Genomic DNA, 25,802 nt, shown 5'->3' on the forward strand with positions numbered 1-25,802 from the left:
CCTAAATATAGGCACACTTGACATTAAGACTAAAACCGTAGCCGAGACCACGTTACGCGCACCATGAATTTGATCAACTTCGGCTCCAATTCCCGGGACTTGGGGGATATTTTCCAGTCCCGGGGACCCTAAACTAACTCCTGATGGTCTTGGTTTGCATTGAAATGGACACAGCACCATTTATTGAAAGCACACTTTCGAGCTTCTGGGCCAAAATATAGCCCCACTTCACTTAAGACTGAAAGAGTAGCCGAGACCGCCTTGCTCGCATCGTGAGTTTGACAAACGCCGGGTCGATATTCCGGAACTTGAGGGATATTTTCCAGTCCCAGGAACTCTAAACTAGCTCCTGATGGCCTTGGTTTGCAGTGAAATGGACAGAGCAAAAGTTTTTGAAAGCTCACCTCCGAGCTTCCTGGTCGAAATAAAGCCCCATTTAACTTTAAGACTTAAAGAGTAACCGAGACCACCTTACGCGCATTGTGATTTTGACAAACTTCGGGTGGATCTCCCGGAACTTGGGAAATATTTTCCAGTCCCGGGGACCCTACACTAACTTTTCATAGCTTTGGTTTGCAGTGAAATGGACACAGCAAAACTTTTTGAACGCTCACTTTCGTGCTTGTGGACCTAAATATAGGCACACTTGACATTAAGACTAAAACCGTAGCCGAGACCACGTTACGCGCACCATGAATTTGAACAACTTCGGCTCCAATTCCCGGGACTTGGGGGATATTTTCCAGTCCCGGGGACTCTAAACTAACTCCTGATGGTCTTGGTTTGCATTGAAATGGACACAGCACCATTTATTGAAAGCACACTTTCGAGCTTCTGGGCCGAAATATACAGCCACGTCACTTTAAGACTCAAAGAGTAGCCGAGACTGCTTTACGCGCATCGTGATTTTGACAAACTTCGGCTCGATTTCCCGCAACTTGGGGGATATTTTGATGTCCCGGACACTGTAAACAATCTGCTGATGTGGCCTGGTTTGCGGTGAAATGGACACAGCAAAACTTTTTGAACTTTCACTTTCGAGCTTCTGGGCCGAAATATAGCCCCAGTTCACTTTAAGAATGAAAGAGTACCCGAGACCGCCTTACGTGCATCGTGATTTTGAGCAACTTCGGCTGGATTTGCCGGAACTAAGGGGATATATTCCAGTTCTGAGGACTCTAAACTAATTCCTGATGGCCTTGGTTTGCAGTAAAATGGACAGAGCACAACTTTGGAGCTTCTGGGAAGAAATATAGCCCGACTTTACTTTAAGACTGAAAGAGTAGATGAGACCGCCTTACGCGCATCGTAATTTTGACGCACTTCGAATGGATTTCCCGGAACTTGGGGGATATTTTGCAGTCCCCTGGACGCTAAACTAAGTCCTGATGGCCTTGTTTTGAAGTAAAATGGAGACAACAAAACTTTTTGAACGCTCACTTTCTCGCTTGTGGGCCGAAATATAGCCACACTTCACTTTAGGACTGACACAGTAGCCGAGACCACGTTACGCGCATCATGAATTTGATCAACTTCGGCTCGATTTCCCGGGACTTGGGGGATATTCTTCAGTCCCGGGGACTCTAAACTAACTTCTGATGGCCTTGGTTTGCACTGAAAGTGACAGAGCAAAACTTTTGAAACACTCACTTTCGAGCTTCTGGGCCGAAATATTGCCCCACTTCACTTTAAAACTGAAAGAGAAGCCGAGACAACCTTACGCACATCGTGATTTTCACCAACTTCGGCTCGATTTACCGGAACTTGGGGGATATTTTCCAGTCCCGGGGACTCTCAACTAACTCCTGCTTGTCTTGGTTTGCAGTGAAATGGACACAGCGAAAGTTTTTGAACGCTCACTCTCGAGCTTCTGGGCCGAAATAGAGCCCCATTTTACTTTAAGACTGAAAGAGTAGGCGAGACCGTCTTGAGCGAATCGTGATTTTGACCAATTTCGCGTTTATTTCCCGAAACTTGGGGGATATATTCCAGTCAAAGGGACTCTAAAGTAACTCCTGATGGCCTTAGTTTTCAGTGAAATGGACAGAGCACAACTTTGGAGCTTCTGGGCAGAAATATAGCCCGACGTTACTTTAAGACTGAAAGAGTAGATGAGACCGCCTTACGCGCATCGTAATTTTGACGAACTTCGAATGGATTTCCCGGAACTTGGGGGATATTTTGCAGTCCCCTGGAAGCTAAACTAACTCCTGATTGTCTTGGTTTTCAGTGAAATGGACACAGCGAAACTTTTTGAACGCTCACTCTCGAGCTTCTGGACAGAAATATAGCCCCACTTTACTTTAAGACTGAAAGAGTAGCCGAGACCGTCTTGCGCAAATCGTGATTTTGCCCAACTTCGGGTCGGTTTCCCGGAACTTGGGGGATATATTCCATTTCCGCGGGCTCTAAACTAACTCCTGATGGCCTTGGTTTTCAGTGAAATGGACAAAGGAAAGCTTTTTCAACACTCTCTTTGTAGCTTCTGGGCCGAAATAGAATCCCACTTCACTTTCAGACTGAAATAGTAGCCGAGACCACCTCAGGCGCATCGTGAGTTAGACCAAGTTCAGCTCGATTTCACGCAACTTTTGGGATATTTTTCAGTGCGGGGGACTCTAAACTAACTCCGGATGGACTTGGTTTGCACTGAAATGCGAACAGCATAACTTTTTGAACGCCCACTATGAAGCTTCTGGGCCGAAATATAGCCCCACTTCACTTTAAGACTGAAAGAGTAGCCGAGATCGCCTTACGCCCATCGTGATTTTGACCATTTTCGGATCGATTTCTCGGAACTTAGGGGATATTTTCCAGTCTCGGGGACTCTAAACTAACTCCTGATCGCCTTGCTTTGCATTGAAATGGACAGAGCAAAACTTTTTGAACGCTCACTTTTGAGCTTGTGGGCCGAAATATAGCCACACTTTACTTTAAGACTGAAACAGTAGCCGAGACCGGATTTCGCGCATCGTGATTTTGAGCAACTTCGGCTCCCTTTCCCGGAACTTGGGTAATATTTTCCACTCCCGGGGACCCTAAACTCACTTTTGATAGCTTTGGTTTGCAGTGAAATCCACACAGCAAAACCTTCTGAACGCTCACTTTCGAGCTTCTGGACAGAAATATAGCCCGACTTTACTTTAAGACTGAAAGAGTAGCCGAAACCGCCTTACGTATACCGTAATTTTGACGAACTTCGAATGGATTTCCCGGAGCTTAGGGGATATTTTCCAGTCCCATGGACGCTAAACTAAGTCCTGATGGCCTTGTTTTGAAGTGAAATGGACACAGCAAAACTTTATGAACGCTTACTTTCTAGCTTTTTGGCCGAAATATAGGTACACTTGACTTTAAGACTGAAACAGTAGCCGAGACCACGTTACGCGCATCATGAATTTGATCAACTTCGGCTCCAATTCCCGGGACTGGGGGATATTTTCCAGTCCCGGGGACTCTAAACTAACTCCTGATGGCCTTGGTTTGCATTGAAATGGACACAGCACAATTTTCTGAAAGCACACTTTCGCGATTCTGGGCCGAAATATAGCCCCACTTCACTTAAGACTGAAAGAGTAGCCGAGACCGCCTTGCTCGCATCGTGAGTTTGACAAACTTCGGGTCGATATTCCGGAACTTGGGCGATATTTTCCAGTCCCAGGAACTCTAAACTAACTCCTGATGGCCCTGGTTTGCAGTGAAATGGACAGAGCAAAACGTTTTGAACGCTCACCTTCGAGCTTCCTGGCCGAAATAAAGCCCAACTTTACTTTAAGACTTAAAGACTAACCGAGACCAACTGACGCACATTGTGATTTTAACAAACTTCGGGTGGATCTCCCGGAACTTGGGGAATATTTTCCAGTCCCAGGGACGCTAAACTAACTAGTGATGGCCTTGTTTTTCAGTCAAAGAACACAGCAAAACTTTTTGAACGCTCACTTTCGGGCTTCTCGGCCGAAATATAGCCCCACTTCACTTTAAGACTGAAACAGTAGCCGATACCGCATTTCGCGCATCGTGATTTTGATCAACTTCGGTTCGATTCCCCGGAACTTGGGCAATATTTTTCAGTCCCGGGGACTCTGAACTAACCCCTGATGGCCTTGGTTTGCAGTGAAATGGACACAGCAAAACTTTTTGAACGCTCACTTTCGGGCTTCTGGGCCGAAATATAGCCCCACTTCACTTTAAGACAGAAAGAGTAGCCGAGACCACTTTAGGGGCATCGTGATTTTGACCAACCTCGGCTCAATTTCCCGGACCTTGGGGCATATTTTGTTGTATCGGGGACGCTAAACTAACTCCTGATGGCCTTGGTTTGCAGTGAAATAAACACAGCAAAACTTTTTGAACGCTCACTTTCGGGCTTCTGGCCCGAAATATAGCCCCACTTCACTTTAAGACTGAAAGACTAGCCGAGACTACCTTACGCAAATCGTGATTTAGACCAACTTCGGCTCCATTTCCCGGAGGTTGGGCGATATTTTTCAGTCCCGGGGACTCTAAACTAGCTCCTGATGGCTTTGGTTTGCAGTGAAATAAACACAGGGAAACTTTTTTAACGCTCACTTTCAAGCTCCTGGGCAGGAATAAAGCCTCACTTCACTTTAAGACTGAAACAGTAAGCGAGACCGCCTAACGCGCACCGTGATTTTGACCAACTTCGGCTAAGTTTCCCTGAACTTGGGGGATATTTTCCAGTCCCGAAGACTCTTAAGTAGCCCCTGAAGGCCTTGGTTTGCATTGAAATGGATACAGCAAAACTTTTTGAAGCTCACTTTTGAGCTTCTGGGCCGAAATATAGCCCCACTTCACTTTAAGACTGAAAGACTAGCCAAGACCGTCTTGCGCGCATCGTGATTTTGACCAACGTCTTCTCGATTTTCCGGAACTCGGGAAATATATTGCAGTCCCGGGGACTCTAAACTAACTCCTTATGGCCTTGGTTTGCAGTGAAATGGACACAGCAAATTTTTTGCAGCGCTCACTTTGGAGCTTCTGGGCCGAAATAGAGCCCCACTCCACTTTAAGACTTAAAGAGTAGCCGAGGCCGCCTTAGGCGCATCGTGATTCTGACCAACTTCGGCTTGAGTTGCCAGAACTTAAAAGATATTTTCCAGTCCCGGGGACTCTAAACTAACTCATGATGGCCTTGGTTTTCAGTGAAATTCAGAGAGGAAAACTTTTTGAACGCTCACTTTCGAGCTTCTGGACCGAAATATAGCCCTACTTCACTTTAAGACTGAAAGAGTAGCCGAGACCGCCTTACGCGAATCGTTATTTTGACCAACTTCGTCTCGATTTCGCGGAGCTTGGGGGATATTTTCCAGTTCCGGGCACTGTAAACTACTTCCTGAGGGCCTTACTTTGCAGTGAAATGGTCACAGCATAACTTTTTGAACGCTCACTTTCCAGCTTCTGGGCCGAAATATACAGCCACGTCACTTTAGGACTCAAAGAGTAGCCGAGACTGCTTTACGCGCATCGTGATTTTGACAAACTTCGGCTCGATTTCAAGCAATTTGGGGGATATTTTAGTGTCCCGGAGACTGTAAACTATCTCCTGATGTGGCTTGGTTCGCGGTGAAATGGACACAGCAAAACTTTTTGAACTTTCACTTTCGAGCTTCTCGGCCGAAATATAGCCCGAGTTCACTTTAAGAATGAAAGAGTAGCCGACACCGCCTTATGCGCATCGTGATTTTGACCAACTTTGGCTCGATTTCCCGGGAAATGGGGAATATTTTCCGGTACCGGGGACGCTAAAGTAACTCTTGATTGCCTTGGGTTACATTGAAATGGAGAGAGCAAAACTTTTTCAACGCTCCCCTTCGGGCTTCTGAGCCGAAATATAGCCCCACTTCAGTTTAAGACTGAAAGAGTAGCCGACACCGTCTTACGGGCATCGTGATTTTGACTAGCTTCGGCTCGATTTCCCGAAACTTCGGGTATATTCAAGTCCCAAGGACTCTATACTAACCCCTGATGGCCTTGGTCTGCAGTGAAATGGACACAGCAATTTTTTTTGAACGCTTACTTTCGAAATTCTGGGCCGAAATATAGCCCCACTTCACTTTAAGACTGAAATAGTAGCCGAGACCGCCTTAGACGCATCGTGATTTTGACTAACTTGGGCTTGAGTTGCCAGAACTTAAGGGATATTTTCCAGTCCCGTGGACTCTAAACTAACTCATGATGGCCTTGGTTTTCAGTTAAATTGAGAGAGCAAAACTTTTTGAACGCTCACTTTTGAGCTTCTGGGCCGAAATATACAGCCACGTTACTTTAAGACTAAAAGAGTAGCCGACACTGCTTTACGCGCATCGTGATTTTGACAAACTTCGGCTCGATTTCCCGGGACTTGGGGGATATTTTGATGTCCCGGACACTGTAAACAATCTGCTGATGTGGCTTGGTTTGCGGTGAAATGGACACAGCAAAACTTTTTGAACTTTCACTTTCTAGCTTCTGGGCCGAAATATAGCCCCAGTTCACTTTAAGAATAAAAGAGTAGCCGAGACCGCGTTACGCGCATCGTGATTTTGACAAAATTCGGCTCGATTTGCCCGAACTTGGGCGATATTTTCCAGTCCCGAGGAGTCTAAACTAACTCCTGATGGCCTTTGTTTGCAGTGAAATGAACACAGCAAAACTTTTTGAGCTTTCACTTTCTTGCTTCTCGGCCGAAATATAGCCCCAGTTCACTTTAAGAATGAAAGAGTAGCCGAGACCGCCTTACGCGCATCGTGATTTTGACAAAATTCGGCTCGATTTCCTCGAACTTGGGCGATATTTTCCAGTCCCGAGGAGTCTAAACTAACTCCTGATGGCCTTTGTTTGCAGTGAAATGAACACAGCAAAACTTTTTGAACTTTCACTTTCTTGCTTCTCGGCCGAAATATAGCCCCACTTCACTTTAAGACTGAAAGAGTAGGCGAGACCGCCCTACGCGCATCGTTATTTTGAGCAACTTCCGCTCGATTTTCTAGAATTTTGGCGATATTTTCAAGTCCCGGGGACTCTAAACTAACTCCTGATTGCCTTGGTTTGCAGTGAAATGGACGCATGAAAACTTTTTGAACGCTCAGTTTCGAGCTTCTGAGCCGAAATACAACCGTATTTCACTTTAAGACTGAAATAGTAGCCGAGACCGCCTTACGAGCATCGTGATTTTGACCAACTTCAGCTCGATTTCCCGGAACTTGGGGGATATTTTCCAGTCCCGGGGACTCTAAACTAACTCCTGATGGCCTTGGTTTGCAGGGAAATGGACACAGCACATTTTTTTGAACGCTCACTTTCGAGCTTCTCGGCCGAAATATAGCCCTACTTCACTTTAAGACTGAAAGAGTAGCCGGGACCGCCTTACGCGCATCGTAATTTTGACCAACTTCGGCTCGATTTCGCGGAAGTTGGCGAATATTTCCAATTCCCGGGCAAGCTATACTAACTTCCGATGGCCTTAGTTTGCAGTTAAATGGACACAGCAAAACTTTTTCAACGCTCACTTTCGAGCTTCTGGGTCGAAATATAGCCCCACTTAACTTTAAGACTGAAAGAGTAGCCGAGACCGCCTTACGCGCATCGTGATTTTGGGATACTGCGGCTCGATTTCCCGCTAATAGGGGGATATTTTCCAGTCCCGGGGACTCTAAACTAACTCCTGATTGCCTTGGTTTCCAGTGAAATGGACACAGGAACACTTTTTGAACGCGCACTTTCGAGCTTGCTGGCCGAAATATAGCCCTACTTCTTTTTAAGACTGAAAGAGTAGGCGGGAGCGCCTTACGCGCATTGTGATTTTGAGGATCTTCGGCTTGATCTGGCGAAACTTGGGAGATATTTTCCAGTCCCAAAGTCTCTAAACTCACTCACTTTACACTTTTTCTTAGAACTTGACCAAACTCCTAATGATGCGTGGCAGTCATTCAAAGACCTATTTCTCACAGCGGCCGATGAACACGCGCCCGTTGTCACGCGCCGTGTCCGCGGAAGATCCGTGCCATGGCTAACGCCAGAAATAAAAGACCTCATGCACCAGCGTGATCATCAACACAAAAAAGCGATGTCAACAAACAAAGAGCTTCACTGGAGCAACTACAAAAGATTACGTAATGCTGTGAACACAAAAATGCGTAAAGAAAAATGTTGTTATTACTCCAGCCAGCTCTCAAATGATCAAAGCTCGAAAGAAATGTGGCGAACACTAAACAAGATCTTACCTAAACAAAAGAAATCTGCGTCCGGAGGATCAGAAACAATGTCGGCAACGAACTTTAACAAGTTCTTTTCATCAATTGCAAAGAATCTATGCAGCGTCTTCAAAGACCATACCTTGCCAAGAATTTTAGCCCCCAGAGTTAACAATGACTTTACTCTGCAAGAAGTTAGCGCCAGTTTCGTGCGCCATGAGCTGTCAAAGCTAAAATCATCCAAAGCTACCGGGCTTGATAAAATCCCCGCAAAACTCCTCAAAGACGCATCCTCTGTAATAGCCAAGCCAATCACTTATCTCATAAACCTCACAATTTCGTCTGGCGAAATCCCATCTCAGTGGAAGGAGGCTAAAGTAACTCCCATTTTTAAGGCAGGAAAAAAGGATGACGAGAACAACTATCGTCCGATTTCAGTTCTCCCCCTCGTTTCCAAGGTCATGGAACGTGCGGTCCAAGTTCAACTGTTAGCATTTTTTGAGGTTAACAAAGTTCTATCGGTATATCAATCCGGCTTCCGTAAGAAGCATTCTACCGAAACCGCGGTTGTCCACTTGGTTGATCATATATTAGAACACATGGACAAACAACAGTTGACTGGCGCTGCCTTTATTGACTTAAAAAAGGCTTTTGATCTTGTTGACCACAAATGTCTCCTTCACAAGCTAGAGCACTATGGAGTTAGAGGGCACAGTCTCACCACCCGCTCGCAGCGAGTTCAATATGGAAAGGAGTTATCATCCAGCCTTCCTCTCGACTTCGGTGTTCCTCAGGGTTCCTTGTTGGGGCCTCTATTATTTGTGATACACATAAACGATTTGCCTCAATGTTTACTGCACTCGTCGATTAGCATGTATGCGGATGACACTGTTATCTATTATTCTGGATCTGAGGTTAGCAACATCAGGGAAAATTTACAAGAAGACCTCAACCGTGTTGAGCAGTTGTTGGTGAACAGTAAGCTAATACTAAACCAGAGCAAAACCAAAGGGTTACTCTTTGGAACAAGACAACTGCTGCAAACCACCTCAGACTTTGTCCTGCAGATTGAAAGTAAGGACATAGAGAGAGTGACGAAGTTCACTTACCTTGGGACTATGCTCGATGAACAGCTTCACTGGAAAGAGCATATAGACACTGCTTGTAAAAAAGTTAATAAGCGTCTAGGACTTCTAGCACGCATACGATCTTGCCTCACTCTTAAAGCAGCGAAGTGTGTCTACAATACCCTTATTGAGCCAATCTTAAGTTATACTGACACTGCTTGGGGTGAACTGTCTGTTGGTTCCAGCAAAAGTCTGCAGCGGTTGCAAAACCGTGCTGCCCGTATCATTCTCAAGCGTGACTCTTCTAGAGATACTCTTAATGTTTTAGGGTGGACTGACTTAGAAACGAACCGTAAAATCCACAAATGTGTTTTAGTTTTTAAATGTTTGCATAACTTAGTTCCTCAGTATTTAAGTAACTATTTCATTAGGAACTACAATGTACATGGTTACAACACTCGAAGGAAGGCTGACCTCCATCTACCCAAACCCAAACTTAGCCTTGGCAAACGTACTTTTAGATTTTCTGGCACAGCCCTTTTTAATTCACTACCTTGTAAAATCCAACAAGCTGTATCACTCTCCTCTTTTAAAAATCTTGTCAAAGCCCATTTTATTTATAGCACCTAATTTATGATATCTATTTTTTCCCTACCAGTTCATGCTTGTAACTCGTTTCAATTTTTTAAACTCTTTTTATACAACTATTTCAACTACTAGACGTTAGTTTCTTTTTAACTCTATTTTTATAACTATTTTATACTATAAGACGTTTTATATTTTTAGAAATTGTATTTAGCAGAGCCCCTCTGGATACCAGCCACTGTGCTGAATGGGCCACCCTGCATAAATAAAGTTTTACCTACCTACCTACTCCTGATTGTCTAAGATGTGAGTGAAATAGAGACAAAAATTTTTCAACCCTTACTTTCGAGCTTCTGGAGTTAAATCTAAGCCCACTTTCCCTTAAGACTGAAAGAGTAGCCGAGACCCCCTTAAGCGCATAGTGATTTTGACTAACTTCGGGTGGATTTCCCGTAACTTGGGGGATATTTCCAGTCCCTTGGGCGCTAAACTAAGTCGTGATGGCCTTGTTTTGCAGTGACATGGACACACAAAACTTTTGAAACACTCAGTTTCGAACTTCTGGGCCGAAATATTGCCCCACATCACTTTAAGGCTGAAAGAGTAGCCGAGACCGCCGTACGCGCGTCGTGATTTTGACCAACTTCGGTTAAATTTCCCGGAACTTGGGGGATATTTTCCAGTCCCGGGGACTCTAAACTGACCCCCGACGTCCTTGGTCTGCAGTAAAATGGACACAGCAAAACTTTTTGAACGCTCACTTTTGAGCTTGTGGGCCGAAATATAGCTCCACTTCACTTTAAGAGTGAAACAGTAGCCGAGACCGCCTTACGCCCATCCTAATTTTGACCAACTTCGGCTCGATTTCCCGGAACTTGGGGGATATTTTCCAGTCCCGCGGACTCTAAAGTAACTCCTGATGGCCTTGCTCTGGAGTGAAATGGACACAGCACAACTTTTTGAACGCCCACTTTCCAGCTTTTGGGCGGAAATATTGCCCCAGTTCACTTTAAGAATGAAAGAGTAACCGGGACCGCCTTACGCACGTCGTGATTTTGACCAACTTTGGCTCGATTTCCCGGGAAATTGGGGATATTTTCCGGTACCGGGGACTCTAAAGTAACTCCTGATTGCCTTGGTTTCCAGTGAAATGGACACAGCACAACTTTTTGAACGCTCACGTTTGAGCTTCTGGGCCGAAGCATAGCGCTACTTCACTTTAAGACTGAAAGACTAGCCGAGGCCGCCTTACGCGCATCGTGATTTTGGGCTACTTCGGCTCGATTTCCCGGAACTTGGGAGATAATTCCCAGTCCCAGGCACTCTAAACTAATTCCTGATGGCCTTGGTTTTCAGTGAAATGGACACAGCCAAACTCTTTGAACGTTCACTTTGGAGCTTCTGGGCCGAGTATTAGCCCCACTTTACTTTAAGACTGAAAGAGTAGCCGGGACCGCCTTACGCGCATGGTAATTTTCTCGAGCTTCGGCTTGATTTCCTGGGACTTGGGGAATATTTTCCAGTCCCGGAAGCTCTAAACTAACTCCTGAATGCCTTGGTTTTTAGTGAAATGGACACAGGTAAAAGGGGCGCACGCTAGGTTTCCAGGTTGTAGGCCGAAATATAGCCCCACTTTATTTTAAGACTGAAAGTGTACACGAAACCGCCTTAAGCGCATCGAAATTTTTAGCCACTATGGCTCGATCTGCCAAAACTTGGGGTATATTTTCCAGTCCCGGGGACTCTACCCTAACTCTTGATGGCCTTAGTTTTCAGTCAAATGGTCACAGATAACAGGAGCGCACGCTCGGTGTCGAGCTTCTAGGCCGAAATGTAGCCCCAGTTCATTTTAAGACTGAAAGAGTAAACGAAACTGCCGTACGCTTATCGTAATTTTAAGAAAGTATGGCTCAATTTGCCGAAACTTGGAGGATAGCTTCCAGTCTCGAGGATTCTAAACTATCTCCTATTGGACTTAGTTCTTAGTGAAATGGACACAGGTAAAAGGAGAGCACGCTCGGTGTCGAGCTTGTAGAACCGAAATATAGCCCCACTTCATTTTCGGAGTAAACGAGTAGCCGAGACCGTTTTACGCGCATCGTGATTTTGAGCATCTTTGGCTCGATTTGCCGGAATTCGGGGAATATTTTCCAGTCCCGAGGACTCTATGCTAACCCCTGATGAACTTAGTTTTCAGTGATATGTACACAGGGAAAAGGAGCGCACGCTCGGTGTTGAGCTTTTCGGCCGAAATATAGCCCCACTTCATTTTAAAACTGAAAGAGTAACCGAGACCGCCTTACGCGCATCGTGATTTTGAGCAACTTTGGCTCGATCTGCCAGAATTTGGGAAATATTTTCCAGTCCCAAGGACTCTAAACTAACTCCTGATGGCCTAAGATATCAGTGAAATGGACACAGGTAAAATTAGCGCACGCCCGGTCTCGAGCTTGTAGGTCGAAACATAGCCCCCCTTAATTTTAAGACTGAAAGGGTAGCCGAGACCGCCTTACGCGCATCGTGATTTTGAGCCACTTTTGCTCGATTTCCCGGGAGTTGGCGAATAATTTAAAGTCCCGGGGACGCTAAACTAACTCCCGATGACCTTGGTTTGCAGTTTAATGAACACAGCAAAACATTCTGAACGCTCACCTTCGAGCTTCAGGGCCGAAATATAGCCCTACTTAAATTTAAGACTGAAAGAATAGCCGAGAGCCCGTTACGCGCATCGTAATTTTCATGAACTTCGGCGCCATTTCCTGGAACTTGGAGAATATTTTCCAGTACCGGGGACTCTAAACTAGCTCCTGATGGCCTTGGTTTGGAGTGAAATGGACACAGCAAAACTTTTTGAACGCTCACTTTCGAGCTTGTGGGCCTAAATATAACCACACTTCACTTTAAGACTGAAACAGTAGCCGAGACCGCGTTACGCGCATCGTGATTTTGATCAACTTCTGCTCGCTTTCCTGGAACTTGGGGAATATTTTCCAGTCCCGGGGACTCTAAACTAACTCCTGATGGCCATGGTTTGCAGTGAAATTCACACAGCACAAGTTTTTGAACGCACACTTTCCAGCTTCTAGGCCGAGATATAGTCCCACATCACTTACGACTTAAAGAGTAGCCGAGACCGGCGTCCGCGCATCGTGATTTTGACCAACTTCGCGTCGATATTCCAGAACTTGGGGGATACTTTCCAGTCCCAGGGACTCTAAAGTAACTCTTGATGGCCTTGGTTTGCAGTGAAATGGACACAGCAAAACTCTTTGAACGCTCACCTTCAAGCTTCTGGGCCGAAATATAGCCCACTTTACTTTAATACTGAAAAAGTAGCCGACACCGCCTTACGCGCATCGTGATTTTGACAAACTTCGGGTGGATTTCCCGGAACTTGGGGGATATTTTCCAGTCCCTTGGACGCTAAACTAGGTGCCGATGGCCTTGTTTTGCAGTGAAAAGGACACAGCAAAGCTTTTTGAACGCTCACTTTCGAGCTTCTGGGCCAAAATATAGCCCCCCATTACTTTAACACTGAAAGAGTAGCCGAGACCGCCTTACGCGCATCGTGATTTTGACAAACTTCGGGTTGATTTGCCGGAACTTGGCGGATATTTTCCAGTCCCGGGGACTCTCAACTAACTCCTGCTTGTCTTGGTTTGCAGTGAAATAGACACAGCGAAAGTTTTTGAACGCTCACTCTCGAGCTTCTGGGCCGAAATAGAGCCCCATTTTACTTTAAGACTGAAAGAGTAGGCGAGACCGTCTTGAGCGAATCGTGATTTTGACCAATTTCGCGTTTATTTCCCGAAACTTGGGGGATATATTCCAGTCAAAGGGACTCTAAAGTAACTCCTGATGGCCTTGGTTTTCAGTGAAATGGACAAAGCACAACTTTGGAGCTTCTGGGCAGAAATATAGCCCGACTTTACTTTAAGACTGAAAGAGTAGATGAGACCGCCTTACGCGCATCGTAATTTTGACGAACTTCGAATGGATTTTCCGGAACTTGGGGTATATTTTGCAGTCCCTTGGACACTAAAGTAAGTCCTAATGCCCTTGTTTTGAAGTAAAATGGAGACAACAAAACTTTTTGAACGCTCACTTTCTAGCATATGGGCCGAAATATAGCCATACTTCACTTTAGGACTGACACAGTAGCCGAGACCACGTTACGCGCATCATGAATTTGATCAACTTCGGCTCGATTTCCCGGGACTTGCGGGATATTCTCCAGTCCGGGGGACTCTAAACTAACTCCTGATGGCCTTGGTTTGCACTGAAAGTGACAGAGCAAAACTTTTTAAAGAATCACTTTCGAGCTTCTCGGCCGAAATATTGCCCCACTTCACTTTAAGACTGAAGGAGTAGCCGAGACCACCTTACGCACATCGTGATTTTGACCAACTTCGGCTCGATTTCCCGGAACTTGGGGGATATTTTCCAGTCCCGAGGACTCTTAAGTACATCCTGATGACCTTGGTTTACATTGAAATGGATACAGCTTTTGAGCTTATGGGCCGAAATGTAGCCCCACTTGACTTTAAGACTGAATGAGTAGCCGAGAAGGTCTTACGCGCATCGTGATTTTGACCAACGTCTTCTCGATTTTCCGGAACTTGGGAAATACATTCCACTCTCGTGGACTCTAAACTAACTCCTGATAGCCTTGGTTTGCAGTGAAATAGACACAGTTATTTTTTTTGAGCTTTGAGCCCATGGGCCGAAATAGAGCCCCATTTCACTTTAAGACTGAAGGAGTAGCCGACACCGCCTTAAGCGCACCGTGATTTTGACCAACTTCGGCTCGATTTGCCGGAACTTGGGGGATATTTTCCAGTCCCGGGGACTCTAAACTAACTCCTGATTGTCTTGGTTTTCAGTGAACGGGATACAGCAAAACTTTTTGAACGCTCGCTTTTGAGCTTATGGAGTGAAATATAGCCCCACTTTACTTTAAGACTGAAAGAGTAGCCGAGACCGTCTTGCGCAAATCGTGATTTTGCCCAACTTCGGGTCGGTTTCCCGGAGCTTGGGGGATATATTTCATTTCCGCGGGCTCTAAACTAACTCCTGATGGCCTTGGTTTTCAGTGAAATGGACAAAGGAAAGCTTTTTCAACACTCTCTTTGTAGCTTCTGGGCCGAAATAGAATCCCACTTCACTTTCAGACTGAAATAGTAGCCGAGACCGCCTCACGCGCATCGTGAGTTAGACCAAGTTCAGCTCGATTTCACGCAACTTTTGGGATATTTTCCAGTGCGGGGAGCTCTAAACTAACTCCGGATGGCCTTGGTTTGCACTGAAATGGGCACAGCATACCTTTTTGAACGCCCACTATGGAGCTTCTGAGCCGAAATATAGCCCCACTTCACTTTAAGACTGAAAGAGTAGCCGAGATCGCCTTACGCGCATCGTGATTTTAACCATTTTCCGATCGATTTGTCGGAACTTGGGGGATATTTTCCAGTCCCGGGGACTCTAAACTAACTCCTGATCGCCTTCCTTTCCATTGAAATGGACAGAGCAAAACTTTTTGAACGCTCACTTTCGAGCTTCTGGGCCGAAATATAGCCCCACTACTTTAAGACTGAAACAGTAGCCGAGACCGGATTTCGCGCATCGTGATTTTGATCAACTTCGGCTCGCTTTCCCGGAACTTGGGGAATATTTTCCAGTCCCGGGGACCCTAAACTAACTTTTGATAGCTTTGGTTTGCAGTGAAATGAACACAGCAAAACTTTTTGAACGCTCACTTTCGAGCTTCTGGACAGAATTATAGCCCGACTTTACTTTAAGACTGAAAGAGTAGCCGAAACCGCCTTACGTATATCGTAATTTTGACGAACTTCGAATGGATTTCCCGGAACTTGGAGTATATTTTCCAGTCCCCTGGACGCTAAACTAAGTCCTGATGGCCTTGTTTTGAAGTGAAATGGACACAGCAAAACTTTTTGAACGCTCGCTTTCTAGCTTTTGCGCCGAAATATAGGCACACTTGACTTTAAGACTGAAACAGTAGCCGAGACCACGTTACGCGCATCATGAATTTGATCAACTTCGCCTCCAATTCCCGGGACTTGGAGGATATTTTCCAGTCCCGGGGACTCTAAACTAACTCCTGATGGCCTTGGTTTCCATTGAAATGGACACAGCACAATTTTATGAACGCACACTTTCGAGCTTCTGGGCCGAAATATAGCCCCACTTCACTTAAGACTGAAAGAGTAGCCGAGACCGCCTTGCTCGCATCGTGAGTTTGACAAACTTCGGGTCGATATTCCGGAACTTGGGCGATATTTTCCAGTCCCAGGAACTCTAAACTAACTCCTGATGGCCTTGGTTTGCAGTGAAATGGACAGCGCAAAACCTTTTGAACGCTCACCTTCGAGCTTCCTGGCCGAAATCAAGCCTCACTTTACTTTAAGACTTAAAGAGTAACCGAGACCACCTTACGCGCATTGTGATTTTGACAAACTTCGGGTGGATCTCCCGGAACTTGGGGAACATTTTCCAGTCCCTTGGACGCTAACCTAAGTCCTGATGGCCTTGTTTTGCAGTGAAATCGACACAGCAAAACTTTTTGAACACTCACTTTCGAGCTTGTGGGCCGAAATATAGCCCGACTTTACTTAAAGACTGAAACAGTAGCCGAGACCGCATTTCGCGCATCGTCATTTTGATCAACTTCGGCTCGCTTTCCCGGAACTTGGGGAATATTTTCCAATCCCGGGGACCCTAAACTAACTTTTGATAGCTTTGGGTTGCAGTGAAATGCACACAGCAAAACTTTTTGAACGCTCACTTTCGAGCTTCTTGACAGAAATATAGCCCGACTTTACTTTAAGACTGAAAGAGTAGCCGAAACCGCCTTACGTATATCCTAATTTTGACAAACTTCGAATGGATTTCCCGGAACTTGGGGTATATTTTCCAGTCCCCTGGACGCTAAACTAAGTTCTGATGGCCTTGTTTTGAAGTGAAATGGACACAGGAAAACTTTTTGAACGCTCACTTTCGGGCTTCTGTCCCGAAATATAGCCCCACTTCACTTTAAAACTGAAAGAGTAGCCCAGACCGCCTTACGCGAATCGTTATTTTGACCAACTTCGGCTCGATTTCCGGTAAGTTGGGGGATATTTTCCAGTCCCGGGGACTCTAAACTAGCTCCTGATTGCTTTGGTTTGCAGTGAAATAAACACAGGGAAACTTTTTGAACGCTCACTTTCAAGCTCCTGGGGAGGAATAAAGCCTCACTTCACTTTAAGACTGAAACAGTAAGCGAGACCGCCTAACGCGCACCGTGATTTTCACCAACTTCGGCTAAATGTCCCTGAACTTGGGGGATATTTTCCAGTCCCGAAGACTCTTAAGTAACCCCTGATCGCCTTGGTTTGCATTGAAATGGATACGGCAAAACTTTTTGAACGCTCACTTTTGGGCTTTTGGGCCGAAATAGAGCCCCACTTCACTTTAAGACTGAAAGAGTAGCCGAGGCCGCCTTAGGCGCATCGTGATTTTGACCAACTTCGGCTTGATCTGCCACAACTTAAAAGATATTTTCCAGTCCCGGGGACTCTAAACTAACTCATGATGGCCTTGGTTTTTATTGAAATTGAGAGAGGAAAACTTTTTGAACGCTCACTTTCGAGCTTCTGGACAGAAATATAGCCCTACTTAACTTTAAGACTGAAAGAGTAGCCGAGACCGTCTTACGCAAATCGTTATTTTGACCAACTTCGTCTCGATTTCGCGGAACTTGGAGGATATTTTCCAGTCCCGGGCACTGTAAATTACTTCCTGAGGGCCTTGCTTTGCAGTGAAATGGGCACAGCATCACTTTTTGAACGCTCACTTTCGAGGTTCTGTGCCGAAATATACAGCCACGTCATTTTAAGACTCAAAGAGTAGCCGAGACTGCTTTACGCGCATCGTGATTTTGACAAACTTCGGCTCGATTTCCCGGGAGAAGGGGGATATTTTGACGTCCCGGACACTGTAAACAATCTGCTGATGTGGCTTGGTTTGCGGTGAAATTGACACAGCAAAACTTTTTGAACTTTCACTTTCTAGCTTCTGGGCCGAAATATAGCCCGAGTTCACTTTAAGAATGAAAGAGTAGCCGAGACCGCCTAACGCGCATCGTGATTTTGACAAAATTCGGCTCGATTTGCCCGAACTTGGGCGATATTTTCCAGTCCGAGGAGTCTAAACTAACTCCTGATGGCCTTGGTTTGCAGTGAAATGAACACAGCAAAACTTTTTGAGCTTTCACTTTCTTGCTTCTCGGCCGAAATATAGCCCCAGTTCACTTTAAGAATGAAAGAGTAGCCGAGACCGCCTTACGCGCACCGTGATTTTGACAAAATTCGGCTCGATTTCCCCGAACTTGGGCGATATTTTCCAGTCCCGAGGAGCTAAACTAACTCCTGATGGCCTTGGTTTGCAGTGAAATGAACACAGTAACACTTTTTGAAGGCTTATTTTCGAGCGTCTGGGATGAAATATAGCCCCACTTCACTTTAAGACTCAAAGAGTAGGGGAGACCGCCTTACGCGCATCGTGATTTTGAGCAACTTCCGTTCGATTTTCTAGAGTTTTGGCGATATTTTCAAGTCCCGGGGACTCTAAACTAACTCCTGATGGCCTTGGTTTGCAGTGAAATGGACGCAGGAAAATTTTTTAAACGTTCAGTTTCGAGCTTCTGGGCCGAAATACAGTCGTATTTCACTTTAAGACTGAAAGAGTAGCCGAGACCGCCTTACGCACATCGTAATTTTGACCAACTTCGGCTCGATTTCCCGGAAGTTGGCGAATATTTTCAATTCCCAGGGAAGCTAAACTAACTTCCGATGGCCTTAGTTTGCAGTTAAATGGACACAGCAAAACTTTTTGAACGCTCACTTTGGAGCTTATGGGTCGAAATATAGCCCCACTTAACTTTAAGACTGAGAGAGTAGCCGAGACCGCCTTATGCGCATCGTGAATTTGGGATACTTCGGCTGAATTTCCCGCAAATAAGGGAATATTTTCCAGTCCCGGGGACTCTAAACTAACTCCTGATTGCCTTGGTTTCCAGTGAAATGGACACAGGAACACTTTTTGAACGCGCACTTTCGAGCTTGCTGGCCGAAATATAGCCCTACTTCTTTTTAAGACTGAAAGAGTAGGCGGGAGCGCCTTACGCGCATTGTGATTTTGAGGATCTTCGGCTTGATCTGGCGAAACTTGGGAGATATTTTCCAGTCCCAAAGTCTCTAAACTCACTCCTGATTGTCTAAGATGTGAGTGAAATAGAGACAAAAATTTTTGAAGCCTTACTTTCGAGGTTCTGGAGTTAAATCTAAGCCCACTTTACCTTAAGACTGAAAGAGTAGCCGAGACCCCCTTAAGCGCATCAGGATTTTGACTAACTTCGGGTGGATTTCCCGTAACTTGGGGGATATTTCCAGTCCCTTGGACGCTAAACTAAGTCGTGATGGCCTTGTTTTGCAGTGAAATGGACACAGCAAAACTTTTTAAACACTCAGTTTCGAGCTTCTGAGCCGAAATATTGCCCCACTTCCCTTTAAGACTGAAAGAGTAGCCGAGACCGCCGTACGCGCGTCGTGATTTTGACCAGGTTTGGTTAAATTTCCCGGAACTTGGGGGATATTTTCCAGTCCCGGGGACTCTAAACTAACTCCTGCTTGTCTTGGTTTGCAGTGATATAGACACAGCAAAGCTTTTTGAACGCTAACTTTCGAGCTTGTGGGCCGAAATATAGCCATACTTCACTTTAAGATTGAAACAGTAGCCGAGACCACGTTTCGCGCATCGTGATTTTGTTCAACTTCAGCTCGATATCGCGGAACTTGCGAAATATTTTCCAGTCCCGGGGACTCTAAACTAACTCCTGCTTGTCTTGGTTTGCAGTGAAATAGACACAGCGAAAGTTTTTGAACGCTCACTCTCGAGCTTCTGGGCCGAAATAGAGCCCCATTTTACTTTAAGACTGAAAGAGTAGGTGAGACCGTCTTGAGCGAATCGTGATTTTGACCAATTTCGCGTTTATTTCCCGAAACTTGGGGGATATATTCCAGTCAAAGGGACTCTAAAGTAACTGCTGATGGCCTTGGTTTTCAGTGAAATGGACAGAGCACAACTTTGGAGCTTCTGGGCAGAAATATAGCCCGACTTTACTTTAAGACTGAAAGAGTAGATGAGACTGCCTTGCGCGCATTGTAATTTTGACGAACTTTGAATGGATTTCCCGGAACTTGGGGGATATTTTGCAGTCCCTTGGACGCTAAACTAACTCCTGATGGCCTTCTTTTGAAGTAAAATGGAGAAAACAAAACTTTTTGAACGCTCACTTTCTAGCTTGTGGGCCGAAATATAGCCACACTTCACTTTTGACTGACACAGTAGCCGAGACCACGTTACGCGCATCATGAATTTGATCAACTTCGGCTCGACTTCCCGGGACTTGGGGGATATTCTCCAGTCCCGAAGACTCTTAAGTAACCCCTGATGGCCTTCGTTTGCATTGAATGGACACAGCAAAACTTTTTGAACGCTCACTTTAGAGCTTCTAGGCCGAAATATAGCCCCACTTCACTTTAAGACTGAAAGACTAGCCAAGACCGTCTTCCGCGCATCGTGATTTTGACTAACGCCTTCTCGATTTTCCGGAACTTGGGAAATAATTGCAGTCCCGGGGAGTCTAAACTAACTCCTGATGGCCTTGGTTTGCAGTGAAATGGACACAGCAAATTTTTTTGCAGCGCTCACTTTGGAGCTTCTGGGCCGAAATAGAGCCCTACGTCACTTTAGGACTGAAAGAGTAGCCGAGGCCGCCTTAGGCGCATCGTGATTTTGACCAACTTCGCCTTGAGTTGCCAGAACTTAAAAGATATTTTCCAGTCCCGGGGACTCTAAACTAACTCATGATGGCCTTGATTTTCAGTGAAATGAAGAGAGGAAAGCTTTTTGAACGCTCACTTTCGAGCGTCTGGACCGAAATATAGCCCGTCTTCACTTTAAGTGAAAGAGTAGCCGGGACCGCCTTACGCGAATCGTTATTTTGACCAACTTCGTCTCGATTTCGCGGAGCTTGGGGGATATTTTCCAGTTCCGGGCACTGCAAACTACTTCCTGAGGACCTTGCTTTGCAGTGAAATGGGCACAGCATAACTTTTTGAACGCTCACTTTCGAGCTTGTGGGCCGAAATATACAGCCACGTCACTTTAAGACTCAAAGAGTAGCCGAGACTGCTTTACGCGCATCGTGATTTTGACAAACTTCGGCTCGATTTCCCGCAACTTGGGGGATATTTTGATTTCTCGGAGACTGTAAACTATCTCCTGATGTGGCTTGGTTCGCGGTGAAATGGACATAGTAAAACTTTTTGAACTTTCACTTTCGAGTTTCTGGGCCGAAATATACCCCGAGTTCACTTTAAGAATGAAAGAGTAGCCGCGACCGCCTTACGCGCATTGTGATTTTGACCAACTTTGGCTCGATTTCCCGGGAAATGGGGAATATTTTCCGGTACCGGGGACTTTACAGTAACTCCTGATTGCCTTGGTTTGCATTGAAATGGAGAGAGCAAAACTTTTTCAACGCTCCCCTTCGGGCTTCTGAGCCGAAATATAGCCTCACTTCAGTTTAAGACTGAAAGAGTAGCCGACACCGTCATACGCGCATCGTGATTTTGACCAACTTCGGCTCGATTTCCCGAAACTTCGGGGATATATTCAAGTCCCAAGGAATCTAAGCTAACCCCTGATGGCCTTGGTCTGCAGTGAAATGGACGGAGCACATTTTTTTGAACGCTTACTTTCGAAATTCTGGGTCGAAATATAGCCCCACTTCACTTTAAGACTGAAATAGTAGCCGAGACCGCCTTAGACGCATCGTGATTTTGACCAACTTGGGCTTGAGTTGCCAGAACTTAAGGGATATTTTCCAGTCCCGTGGACTCTAAACTAACTCATGATGGCCTTGGTTTTCAGTTAAATTGAGAGAGCAAAACTTTTTGAACGCTCACTTTCGAGCTTCTGGGCCGAAATATACAGCCACGTCACTTTAAGACTAAAAGAGTAGCCGACACTGCTTTACGCGCATCGTGATTTTGACAAACTTCGGCTCGATTTCCCGGGACTTGGGGGATATTTTGATGTCCCGGACACTGTAAACAATCTGCTGATGTGGCTTGGTTTGCGGTGAAATGGACACAGCAAAACTTTTTGAACTTTCACTTTCTAGCTTCTCGGCCGAAATATAGCCCCAGTTCACTTTAAGAATGAAAGAGTAGCTGAGACCGCCTTACGCGCATCGTGATTTTGACAAAATTCGGCTCGATTTACTCGAACTTGGGCGATATTTTCCAGTCCCGAGGAGTCTAAACTAACTCCTGATGGCCTTTGTTTGCAGTGAAATGAACACAGCAAAACTTTTTGAACTTTCACTTTCTAGCTTCTCGGCCGAAATATAGCCCCAGTTCACTTTAAGAATGAAAGAGTAGCTGAGACCGTGTTACGCGCATCGTGATTTTGACAAAATTCGGCTCGATTTCCCCGAACTTGGGCGATATTTTCAAGTCCCGAGGAGTCTAAACTAACTCCTGATGGCCTTGGTTTGCAGTGAAATGAACACAGTAACACTTTTTGAAGGCTTATTTTCGAGCGTCTGGGATGAAATATAGCCCCACTTCACTTTAAGACTCAAAGAGTAGGCGAGACCGCCTTACGGGCATCGTGATTTTGAGCTACTTCCGCTCGATTTTCTAGAATTTTGGCGATATTTTCAAGTCTCGGGGACTCTAAAGTAACTCCTGATTGCCTTGGTTTGCAGTGAAATGGACGCAGGAAAACTTTTTGAACGCTCAGTTTCGAGCTTCTGGGCCAAAATACAGCCGTATTTCACTTTAAGACTTAAATAGTAGCCGAGACCGCCTTACGAGCATCGTGATTTTGGCCAAGTTCAGCTCGACTTCCCGGAATTTGGGGGATATTTTCCAGTCCGAGGGACCTTAAACTAAGTCCTGATGGCCTTGGTTTGCAGTTAAATACAGAAAGCGTAACTTTTTAACGGGTCACTTTCGAGCTTCTGGGCCGAAATATAGCCCCACTTTACTTTAAGACTGAAAGAATAGCCGAGATCGTCTTACGCGCATCGTCATTTTCACCAACTTCCGTTCGATTTCCGGGAACTTCGGGGATATAGTCCAGTCCTGGGGACTCTAAACTAACTGCTGATGGCCTTGGTTTGCAGTGAAATGGACACAGCACATTTTTTTGAACGCTCACTTTCGAGCTTCTCGGCCGAAATATAGCCCTACTTCACTTTAAGACTGAAAGAGTAGCCCAGACCGCCTTCTTCGCATCGTAATTTTGACCAACTTCGGCTCGGTTTACCGGAACTTTGGGAATATTTTCTAGTCCCGAGGACTCTTAATTAACCCCCGATGGCCTTGGTTTGCATTGAAATGGACACAGCAAAACTTTTTGAACGCTCACTTTTGAGCTTCTGGGCCGAAATATAGCCCCACTTAACTTTAAGACTGAAAGAGTAGGCGAGACCGTCTTACGCGCATCGTGATTTTGGGATACTTCGGCTCGATTTCCCGCTAATAGGGGGATATTTTCCAGTCCCGACGACTCTAAACTAACTCCTGATTGCCTTGGTTTCCAGTGAAATGGACACAGGAACACTTTTTGAACGCGCACTTTCGAGCTTGCTGGCCGAAATATAGCCCTACTTCTTTTTAAGACTGAAAGAGTAGGCGGGAGCGCCTTACGTGCACTGTGTTTTTGAGGATCTTCGGCTCGATCTGGCGAAACTTGGGAGATATTTTCCAGTCCCAAAGTCTCTAAACTCACTCCTGATTGTCTAAGATGTGAGTGAAATAGAGACAAAAATTCTTCAACCCTTACTTTCGAACTTCTGAAGTTAAATCTAAGCCCACTTTACCTTAAGACTGAAAGAGTAGCCGAGACCCCCTTAAGCGCATCAGGATTTTGACTAACTTCGGGTGGATTTCCCGTAACTTGGGGAATATTTCCAGTCCCTTGGACGCTAAACTAAGTCGTGATGGCCTTGTTTTGCAGTGAAATGGACACAGCAAAACTTTTTAAACACTCAGTTTCGAGCTTCTGAGCCGAAATATTGCCCCACTTCCCTTTAAGACTGAAAGAGTAGCCGAGACCGCCGTACGCGCGTCGTGATTTTGACCAGGTTTGGTTAAATTTCCCGGAACTTGGGGGATATTTTCCAGTCCCGGGGACTCTAAACTGACCCCTGACGTCCTTGGTCTGCAGTAAAATGGACACAGCAAAACTTTTTGAACGCTCACTTTTGAGCTTGTGGGCCGAAATATAGCTCCACTTCACTTTAAGAGTGAAAGAGTAGCCGAGCCCGCCTTACGCCCATCGTAATTTTGACCAACTTCGGCTCGATTTCCCCGAACTTGGGGGATATTTTCCAGTCCCGCGGACTCTAAAGTAACTTTTGATGGCCTTGCTCTAAAGTGAAATGGACAGAGCACAACTTTTTGAACGCTCACTTTCGAGCTTCTGGACCGAAATATAGCCCTACTTCACTTTAAGACTGAAAGAGTAGCCGAGACCGCCTTACGCGAATCGTTATTTTGACCAACTTCGTCTCGATTTCGCGGAGCTTGGGGGATATTTTCCAGTTCCGGGCACTGTAAATTACTTCCTGAGGGCCTTGCTTTGCAGTGAAATGGTCACAGCACAACTTTTTGAACGCTCACTTTCGAGCTTCTGGGCCGAAATATATAGCCACGTCACTTTAAGACTCAAAGAGTAGCCGAGACCGCTTTACGCGCATCGTGATTTTGACAAACTTCGGCTAGATTTTCCGGAACTTGGGTGATATTTTTATGTCCCGGAGACTGTAAACTATCTCCTGATGTGGCGTGGTTCGCGGTGAAATTGACACGGCAAAACTTTTTGAACTTTCACTTTCGAGCTTCTGGGCCGAAATATAGCCCGAGTTCACTTTAAAGAATGAAAGAATAGCCGAGACCGCCTTACGTGCATCGTGATTTTGACCAACTTTGGCTCGATTTCCCGGGAAATGGGGAATATTTTCCGGTACCGGGGACTCTAAAGTAACTCCTGATTGCCTTGGTTTGCATTGAAATGGAGAGAGCAAAACGTTTTCAACGCTCCCCTACGGGCTTCTGAGCCGAAATATAGCCCCACTTCAGTTTAAGACTGAAAGAGTAGCCGACACCGTCATACGCGCATCGTGATTTTGACCAACTTCGGCTCGATTTCCCGAAAATTCGGGTATATATTCAAGTCCCAAGGACTCTAAACTAACCCCTGATGGCCTTGGTCTGCAGTGAAATGGACACCGCAAATTTTTTTGAACGCTTACTTTCGAAATTCTGGGCCGAAATATAGCCCCACTTCACTTCAAGACTGAAATAGTAGCCGAGACCGCCTTAGACGCATCGTGATTTTGACCAACTTCGGCTTGAGTTGCCAGAACTTAAGGGATATTTTCCAGTCCCGTGGACTCTAAATTAACTCATGATGGCCTTGGTTTTCAGTTAAATTGAGAGAGCAAAACTTTTTGAACGCTCACTTTCGAGCTTCTGGGCCGAAATATACAGCCACGTCACTTTAAGACTAAAAGAGTAGCCGAGACTGCTTTGCGCGCATCGTGATTTTGACAAACTTCGGCTCGATTTCCCGGGACTTGGGGGATATTTTGATGTCCAGGACACTGTAAACAATCTGCTGATGTGGCTTGGTTTGCGGTGAAAAGGACACAACAAAACTTTTTGAACGCTCACTTTCGAGCTTATGAGTCGTAATATAGCCCCAGTTCACTTTAAGAATGAAAGAGTAGCCGAGACCACCTTACGCGCATCGTGATTTTTACAAAATTCGGCTCGATTTCCCCGAACTTGGGCGATATTTTCCAGTCCCGAGGAGT

This window comes from Orbicella franksi, chromosome 1 (genome assembly GCF_964199315.1).
Source record: "Orbicella franksi chromosome 1, jaOrbFran1.1, whole genome shotgun sequence".
Taxonomy (NCBI): Eukaryota; Metazoa; Cnidaria; class Anthozoa; order Scleractinia; family Merulinidae; genus Orbicella; species Orbicella franksi.